We start from the raw sequence: 9,485 nt of genomic DNA, 5'->3' as shown, positions 1-9,485 counted from the left end.
CACGTACAGCCGTGGGAGGGGGCTGGAGCGATAGCACAGAGGGGAGGGTGTTTGCCTTGCATGTGGCTGACCCAGGTTCCAATTCCCAGCATCCCATAGGGTCCCCTGAGCACCGCCAGGAGTAATTCCTGAGTGCAGAGCCAGGAGGAACCCCTGTGCATCGCCAGTTGTGACCCCAAAAGAAAAAAATAGCCATGGGAGGGGCAGAAGTTCGAGGCCAAGATGGGGACCCTACTCCGATGGGGCTGGAGTCCTGATTTGGAGCAGAAGAGGCAGGGCTGAGTGTCCACACAGGCACCGAGTGTCCGACTGGGGCCTCTCGATCCCCTCCAGGCTCCATATTCTGCAGCAGGTTCACAAGCACCACAGATGAAGACCCTGGGTTGGCCAGAAGAGGCCAGTGAAGGCAGCCCCCTCCCGCTCGGGGCAGGGAGCACTCATGTAGTGAGCACCCACCTCTTCAAACTCTTGCTTCCAACCTCCTCCCACTCTGCTCCCCTTCCCTAACGCCCAGACCCTTCCCAGTTAGGGACCTCACCTGCTGGTGCCGATTGCCATAAAGCGGCACCTCGGGACACCTCTGGCCCCTCTTCCCAGAGGTTTCAGTCAGGTGCCACTCACTGATCTTAGGAAATTTCTCTCCTGGGTCACGGCAATAGCACAGAGGGGAGGGAGTTTGGCTGACCATCATATTCAATCGACGGTTTTGCCTACCGATGTCGCTGTTGTCCCAAAATTCCAAACGGGCCCGGACCACCGTCTCCTTCATGCAAAATTCTACTTCAGAGCGGGGAGAAAGGGCTGCAAAGTTTAAGAAGAGAACTCCCAGAATGACCACCAACTGGGAGCTCTTTGGCACTAATGCTGCAACATGGGAAGATGCCGTTGTTGACAGTATGGACGAGGAATACGATCGATTGGTTCAGCACCTCCATGATTGTGCGAGGAACGCCAAGAGAGAGATAGCCACAAAAAGACAACTGTCAGGGGCTGGAGCAATAGCACAGCGGGTAGGGTGTTTGCCTTGCACACGGCCAACCCAGGTTCGATTCCCAGCATCCCACATGGTCCCCTGAGCACCGCCAGGAGTAACTCCTGAGTGCAGAGCCAGGAGGAACCCCTGTGCATCGCCAGGTGTGACCCCAAAAGCAAAAAAAAAAAACAAAAAAGACGACTGTCTTGAAAACTCTTGAGCTTATTCGCCAACGTGGTTTGGCGCATGCCTCAGGCAACCGCAAGCTAACGTCCGAGCTCGCAAAGCAGTGCAGAGATGCGATCAAGGAAGACCTCAAAGAGAGAAGAGCAGAAGTACTGGTAGATGCGGCAGAAGCCGGGAAAAGTATTCGTAAGGCCCGCCTGTCCTTCGCCAACTACAAGACCAAGATGACTGCCGGGTTCCGCAAAGGATTCGGCACCATCAACCATATCCACACGATAACCAAGCTCATTGAGGTTTCTCGGGAGTTCAAGATGCCGCTCTGCTTAACGTTCATTGATTTAAAGAAGGCCTTTGGTTCTGTTGAGATGGAAGTGATCATAAAAGCCCTAGCCAAACAGGGCATTCAAGCCCAATACATCAGGATCCTCCGTGAGCTGTATTGCGGATTCACTACCAGGATCTCACCATTCTACAAAGAAGTGATCGTTGATGTCAAGAGAGGAGTTCGGCAGGGTGATACCATTTCACCAAAACTCTTCAGTGCCACCCTCGAGAACATCATGCGACGACTGGAATGGGAAGGAATGGGAGTGAATATAGATGGTCGGCAACTACACCACCTCCACTTTGCTGATGACATTGTTTTAATAACACCAAACATCAGCCAAGCGGCACAAATGCTGGCCGACTTTGACCGTGAGTGTGGAAAGGTAGGACTACAGCTGAATCTTACGAACACAATGTTTATGAGAAACAGCCTCGTTCCTGACACCCCATTCGCTCTCAACGGAACGACCATCTCCGAATGCAACAGCTATGTGTACCTAGGTCGAGAAGTCAACATGACAAATGACCTGGCACCCGAGCTGCGCAGGAGGAAGAGAGCGGCTTGGAACGCCTTCAAGAACGTCGAAGAAATAGCTAAGAGGACGAAGAACCTCCGGCTCCGGGCACATCTCTTTGATTCCACTGTTCTTCCTGCATTAACATATGCCTCAGAGACCTGGGCCCTACGCAAACAGGATGAGAACACTATTGGAGTATCACGGATGCTGTCTCGTTTGCCAAGGCATCAAAAATCAGATAGGCTGGACACGTAATGAGATTTGGAGATGACCGCTGGACTAGAGCTGTTACCGACTGGATTCCACGGGATGTCAAAAGACCGCGTGGCCGCCCACCTACCAGATGGTCAGACTTCTTCATCAAGATCCTGAATGATCGATTTGAGGCTCTTCGTGTTCCTAGAACGAACAGACGCCATTGGGCTACACTAGCACGCGACAGGGACAAATGGAAACGTTACTGGCGCCCGCTCGAGCAACTCGCCGGTTAACGGGAATTCAAGTGATCAAGTGATCAAGTGGCTGACCCAGGATCGATCCTGGTAGCTCATACGGTCCCCCGAGTCATTTCTTTTAAATCTTTTTTTTCTTTTTAAATTTTTTTTTCTTTTTGGGTCACACCCAGCAATGCTCAGGGGTTCCTCCTGGCTCATGCACTCAGGAATCACTCCTGGTGGTGCTCTGGGGACCATATGGGATGCCGGAGATCGAACCCGGTCAGCCGCGTGCAAGGCAAATGCCCTCCCTGTTGTGCTATCGCTCCAGCCCCAGGAGTTATTTCTAAGTACCACTGGGGGTGACCCCAAAACCGAACCGAACAAACAAAAACCTGCATCTCTGCAGGCAAATCCCTGCATCCGGCCCCGCCGGGCAGAGCCCCAAGACCTCCAGCCCTAAGGCCTGAGTATTGACCTGTCCAGCTGCGCCAAGTCTGGCCGGAAATGGGTCTTGGGCTGTGTGGGAGCTTGGAAAAGAAAGAACGAGGAGGACTCGGTCCCGCTTCTCTGCCCCCTCTGCCCTCCTCCTCGCCACTGAACCGGGCTGCCTGCTCCCCCCCCTTCCTTCCCAGCCTCTCTCACAGTGGGAAAGAGCCTTGGTTGCAGCCACCGTTTGGTAGTTTGTTATGACAACCTGTGCTGACGAACACACCCGGGCTTAAATTAAATTCAACTGCATCAAATTGAATTAAATCAAAAATGTTCCCCGAGTCCCAAGACTTGGGCGCCCTGCGGGGCTACTGGATTGGACCTACCGGACTGGCCCTGGCTCGCTCCAGCAGGGAGCCTTGCTTGTGGCGGAAGGGCCAGATCATCATCTGGGGACCCGCCTGGGCCTCACTGGTGGCCGAGGAGACGGGTGAAGAGGGGACACCCAGGACCTGGGGACTTCACCCAGCGCCAGGGCACAGTAGGTGCTCAATGAACACGCTGATGCTGGTGCGTTACCACTGGTCCCTCACACTTGGATGTCACATCGGACAGGCAGAAATGTTTATTGACTGCTAGAAGCAGGTAAAGTGATATACATGATAACCATTCAGTTTTTGTATTGCAAACCACAATGTCAAAAGGAGAGAGACGGAGACCGAGAGAGAGAGACAGAGAGAGTGAGAGACAGAGGGTGAGAGAAAATGAGACAGAGAGAGACAGACAGACAGAGAGAGAGAGTGAGCGAGCAAAAGAGAGACACAGAGAGAGAGAGAGAGAGATAGAGACAGAGGGAGACAGAGAGAGAGAAGGAAAGTGCCTGCCCTCGGGGCAGGGCAGCCTGGGGGGTTGGTGCAGGAGGGCAGCTGCGGACAGTGTGGGTGGGAAATGTCCACTGGCGCGGGGATGAGTATCGGAGGGACAGGTGTTGGAACATTGTATAACACAAACCCAATCACGAACAACTTTGTAACTCTGTATCTCATGGTGATTCGATTTTAAAAAATTTAAAATAAAGGTTTATTGCTGCCAGCGTTTCATAGTACACTTCGGGGATCAGAGAAATAGCCCCGTGGGTAGGATGTTGCCTGCGTGCAGCTGACCTGGGTTCGATCCCTGGCGTCACACAGGGTCCCCCAAGCCCCACCAGGCGTGATCACTGAGTGCAGAGCCAGGAGTTAGCCCTGAGCACAGCCAGGCGTGGCTCAAATTCCCTGCCCCCTAGAAATCATATCACACTGAGTTCGGTGCCGTCTAACCAAACAGAGGCGTATTCGTGAGACCTCCAGGTGGTGGGCGACATGAATCTCACTGCAGCCTCGACGTGTTGAGGATGACAGTTGAAGGACCGGGACGATAGTACAGCAGGGAGGGTGTTTGCCTTGCAAGCCTCCATCCCCAATTCAAACCTCAGCACCTCTTAGGCACCCCTGAGTACTGCCAGCAGTGATCCCTGAGCACAGAGGCAGGAGCAAGCCCTGAGCATCATCAGGTGTGGCCCAAACATGAAAAAGCATGGGTGAAGGCTGGAGCGACATCACAGCAGGGAGGGCGTTTGCCTTGTACATGGCTGACATGGGTTCAATCGCCAGCATCCCATAGGGTCCCCCAAGCACCACCAGGAGGAATTCCTGAATGGAGAGCCAGGAGGAACCCCTGAGCATCTCCAAATGTAACCCAAAAAGTAATAAATAAATAAATAAAAATAAAATTAAAAGCATGGGTGAGAGAGAGATTTGTGAAATAGTATAGGGTATGGACACAGTATGCATGTGACAATGGTGGAGTAATTCAATTTATTGTTGGTGGTAAAAGGTCCCGCGCCAAGCCCCAATCACAAGGTCAGAGTCTCCTCTGAACCCCAACTGGGTGCTACGGCCCAGATGCCTTTGCCTCTTTGACCTGTGGGATAGGAACTTCGCGGGCTCATTGCACAGATCAAACTCGGGCCTCGGAGGTGTGCGGTGCTCGGCAGGCAAGAGGACCGGGGAAGGGAGCGCCCTGTTTCCGCAGGTCACGGCAGGGCCATCCCCACTTTGTCATTGTCCTGGAAAAGACCTTCAGGGCCTGGAGCAAGAGCACAGCGGGGAGGGCGCCTGCCTTGCACATGGCCAACTGGTTGGTTCCCCAACCCACCTCCCACCCCGCAACCCCCACAAAAAAGAAAAGGTCTTCACATTTTTTTTTCATTTTGGGTCACACCCGGCGATGCTCAGGGGTTACTCCTGGCTCTGCACTCAGGAATCACTCCTGGCGGTGCTCGGGGGACCATACGGGATGATGGGGATCGAACCCTGGTCCGCCACAAGGCAAACGCCCTCCCCGCTGTGCTATCGCTCCAGCCCCTCCCTTTGTTCTCTTTTGGGTGGGGTGGGTGGGGAACAGAGCTCCCAGCAGCCCAGGGCCACTCCCCAGGGTACTCAGCCAACAGTGTCAGGACCGAGTCCAACTCAGTACTCGTCCCCAAGATCCCTGTGCTGGGGCCCACCAGCACCACCCCCGGCAGTACGTGGGGACCCAGATGGTGCCGAGGAGGAACTCTATGCCTTGGGAACGCCAAGCCTGTGCCTGTGACCTCTGACCCCTGCCCCACCTCCCAGTCCAGGTGCAGGCCCCAAGGCTGGAGGCTGGGGCAGGTGCGCTGGCGATGGGGCTGGGTCCTTGGCCCTGGGGACAGTCTCGAGAAGGGCGGTTGTCCGAGCCTGGCCCCCCTGGGGTCAAAACAAGATGATGTCACCGCCCAGGCGGCTGAGTGAAGTGAGTCAGCGCCGTTGCCACCTGGACCACCTGAACCCTCAGGACCTTCCCCTATAAATGGCACCACCCTGACGACCAGCGTGTTAACAGCGCCAGCAGCCTGACTGGCGCGGGCCAGGACTCCCAGCTGCACCCTGGTTTTATGTCCATCCTGTTCACAGGCCGGAGAGAGGAGGGAGGTGCCCAGCCGACCCCAGGTCAATCCCTGGCATTCCATGGGGTCTCCCTCACACCACTGAGTAGGCCCCAGCCTGGATGAAGCCCCCTCCCTGCCAAAGGGCTGACCTTCATGATGTCACTCCATGCCCCTGAAGGGTGTGATTGCGATCGTCCCATTTCACAGACGGGGACGTCAGGGAACAGGGATCGCTCACGACTGTATGGCCCGGCCAAGATGATTTTGTTGGTTTGTTTGTTTTGAGAGGGGAGGGGTTGTTCTTGTTGGGGGGGGCACATCCAGCGACGTTCAGGCCTTACTCCTGGCTCGACCACAGGGATCACTCCTGGCGGTGCTCAGGAGACCATATGGGGTCCTGGGGCTCAAACCATCAAACCAAGTTCACCTGCGCTGCCAGGCAAGCACCCTGTGTGCTGTCTTAGCTCTCTGGCACCGAAGTTTTTCTTCATTTTTCTTTTCTCACTTTGCCCTTTTATTGGTATTGTTTTTGGTTTTGGTTGGGGGTCACACCCAGCAGTGCTCAGGCTTGATGCTCGGTGATCAGGAAATGAATCACGCACAGGGGCTGGGACCACAGCCTGCAGGGGGCGCTGCTGAACCCTTCGCACTGACCCTTTTGGGTCTGGTTGGCCTCAACTGCACACCTGGTGGTGCCGGGGGACAGGAGCGGGCCTTTTTTTTTTTTTTTTTTTTTATAATTTATTTATTTATTGAATCACTGTGGGAAAAGTTACAGAGCTTTCGGGTTTAGGTCTCAGTCATGTAGATACCGAATACATTTCCCTTTACCAATACTCATTTTTAACCCCGAACCCCAATAGACCCCCACCTCCCACCCCTCCCAATTCTTGTGAGGCAGATGAGTTCTAGTTAATACTCTATCTACTTTGACTAGATAGATTATTTCGATAGAAGATGCACAATTATTGTTTAGAGTTTACGACCCACCCCCCACATTCAGACATGCTGAAACAGCGTTGTGAAATGATTAGCTTTCTACAACTTGGTTTAAGGCCACGCGGTTTTGAATTTCTGCTATTTTACTTATTGACCCTGGAAGAATTTCTATTAAAAGTTAGATAGTTAGGAGATTGGTTTCTGTGCCCTGGAGTCGTGGCCGTGCCGGAGAGCCGCTCGTGGGGGGCAGCTGGCGACCTCGGTGGGGCGTGGGGGACGGCCCACAAAGCCCCCCTTCCCATGAGGTCCCCGCCGCTTCCCCGAGCCCGGCTCAAACCCGCTTTCCACAAGGCTCCCGTGCGGCCGCCATCTTTCTTTCCAGAGAGGAGCGGGCGGGCCGGTCAACGCCCCTTCCCCTCCGGGCAGGCTTGGTGGCGCGGATCAACACAAGTCCATTTGCTTTTCTGCTCCAAGCGGCTGGTTCTCTGTGCTAAGTCCTTGTGCCTCCGGGGCCGTGGCCGTGCTGGAGAGCCGCTCGTGGGGGGCAGCTGGCGACCTCGGTGGGGCGTGGGGGACGGCCCACAAAGCCCCCCTTCCCATGAGGTCCCCGCAGGAGCGGGCCTTTTGCACAGCCAGCATGTGCTCTAGACGGACTCAGAAGCCCCAGTTCCCATGTCTGGAGGCTGCTGCTGGGTGATGGTGTCACTGAGTGACGAAGTCCTGCCCCTAAGGCAGGCTGGCCCAGGCGGCAGCTACTGCTTCTCCTCCTCCTCCTCCTCCTCCTCCTCCTCCTCCTCCTCCTCCTCCTCCACCTACTCCTCCTCCTCCTTCTTCTCCTCCTCCTCCTCCTCCTTCTCCTCCTTCTCCTCCTCCTTCTCCTTCTTCTCCTTCTCCTCCTCCTTCTTCTCCTTCTCCTCCTCCTCCTTCTTCTCCTTCTTCTCCTTCTTCTCCTTCTCCTCCTCCTCCTTCTCCTCCTTCTTCTCCTCCTCCTCCTCCTTCTTCTCCTTCTTCTCCTCCTCCTCCTTCTTCTCCTTCTTCTCTTTCTCCTCCTCCTCCTTCTCCTCCTCCTCCTCCTTCTTCTCCTTCTTCTCCTTCTTCTCCTCCTTCTCCTCCTCCTTCTCCTCCTTCTCCTCCTCCTCCTTCTTCTCCTTCTCCTTCTCCTCCTCCTCCTCCTCCTTCTCCTTCTTCTCCTTCTTCTCCTCCTTCTCCTCCTCCTTCTCCTCCTTCTCCTCCTCCTCCTTCTTCTCCTTCTCCTTCTCCTCCTTCTCCTCCTCCTCCTTCTTCTCCTTCTTCTCCTCCTCCTCCTCCTTCTTCTCCTTCTCCTCCTTCTCCTCCTTCTTCTCCTTCTCCTCCTCCTCCTTCTCCTTCTTCTCCTTCTCCTCCTCCTTCTTCTCCTTCTCCTCCTCCTCCTTCTTCTTCTTCTCCTTCTCTTCCTTCTTCTCCTCCTCCTCCTCCTTCTTCTCCTTCTCCTCCTTCTCCTCCTTCTTCTCCTTCTCCTCCTCCTCCTTCTCCTTCTTCTCCTTCTCCTCCTCCTTCTTCTCCTTCTCCTCCTCCTCCTTCTTCTTCTTCTCCTTCTCCTCCTCCTCCTTCTCTTCCTTCTTCTCCTCCTCCTCCTCCTTCTTCTCCTTCTTCTCCTCCTCCTCCTCCTTCTCCTCCTTCTTCTCCTCCTCCTCCTCCTTCTTCTCCTTCTTCTCCTTCTCCTCCTCCTCCTTCTTCTCCTTCTTCTCCTCCTTCTCCTCCTCCTTCTCCTCCTTCTCCTCCTCCTCCTTCTTCTCCTTCTTCTCCTTCTCCTTCTCCTCCTCCTCCTTCTTCTCCTTCTTCTCCTCCTCTCCTTCTCCTCCTTCTCTCCTTCTCCTCCTCCTCCTTCTCCTTCCCTCCTCCTCCTCCTTCTCCTTCTTCTCCTCCTCGTCCTTCTCCTTCTCCTCCTCCTCCTCCTTCTTCTCCTTCTCCTCCTTCTCCTCCTTCTTCTCCTTCTCCTCCTCCTCCTTCTCCTTCTTCTCCTTCTCCTCCTCCTTCTTCTCCTTCTCCTCCTCCTCCTTCTTCTTCTTCTCCTTCTCTTCCTTCTTCTCCTCCTCCTCCTCCTTCTTCTCCTTCTCCTCCTTCTCCTCCTTCTTCTCCTTCTCCTCCTCCTCCTTCTCCTTCTTCTCCTTCTCCTCCTCCTTCTTCTCCTTCTCCTCCTCCTCCTTCTTCTTCTTCTCCTTCTCTTCCTTCTTCTCCTCCTCCTCCTCCTTCTTCTCCTTCTTCTCCTCCTCCTCCTCCTTCTCCTCCTTCTTCTCCTCCTCCTCCTCCTTCTTCTCCTTCTTCTCCTTCTCCTCCTCCTCCTTCTTCTCCTTCTTCTCCTCCTTCTCCTCCTCCTCCTCCTTCTTCTCCTTCTCCTCCTTCTCCTCCTCCTCCTTCTTCTCCTTCTTCTCCTTCTCCTTCTCCTCCTCCTCCTTCTTCTCCTTCTTCTCCTCCTTCTCCTCCTCCTTCTCCTCCTTCTCCTCCTCCTCCTTCTTCTCCTTCTTCTCCTTCTCCTCCTTCTCCTCCTTCTCCTCCTCCTTCTCCTCCTTCTCCTCCTCCTCCTCCTCCTTCTCCTTCTTCTCCTTCTTCTCCTCCTCCTCCTCCCTCTTCTCCTCCTTCTCCTCCTCCTCCTTCTCCTTCTTCTCCTCCTCGTCCTTCTCCTTCTCCTCCTCCTCCTCCTTCTTCTCCTTCTTCTCCTTCTCCTCCTTCTTCTCCTTCTTCTT

Source organism: Sorex fumeus, unplaced genomic scaffold (assembly GCF_029834395.1).
Source record: "Sorex fumeus unplaced genomic scaffold, SorFum_2.1 ptg000025l, whole genome shotgun sequence".
Classification (NCBI taxonomy): domain Eukaryota; kingdom Metazoa; phylum Chordata; class Mammalia; order Eulipotyphla; family Soricidae; genus Sorex; species Sorex fumeus.
This window is presented reverse-complemented; position numbering follows the sequence as displayed.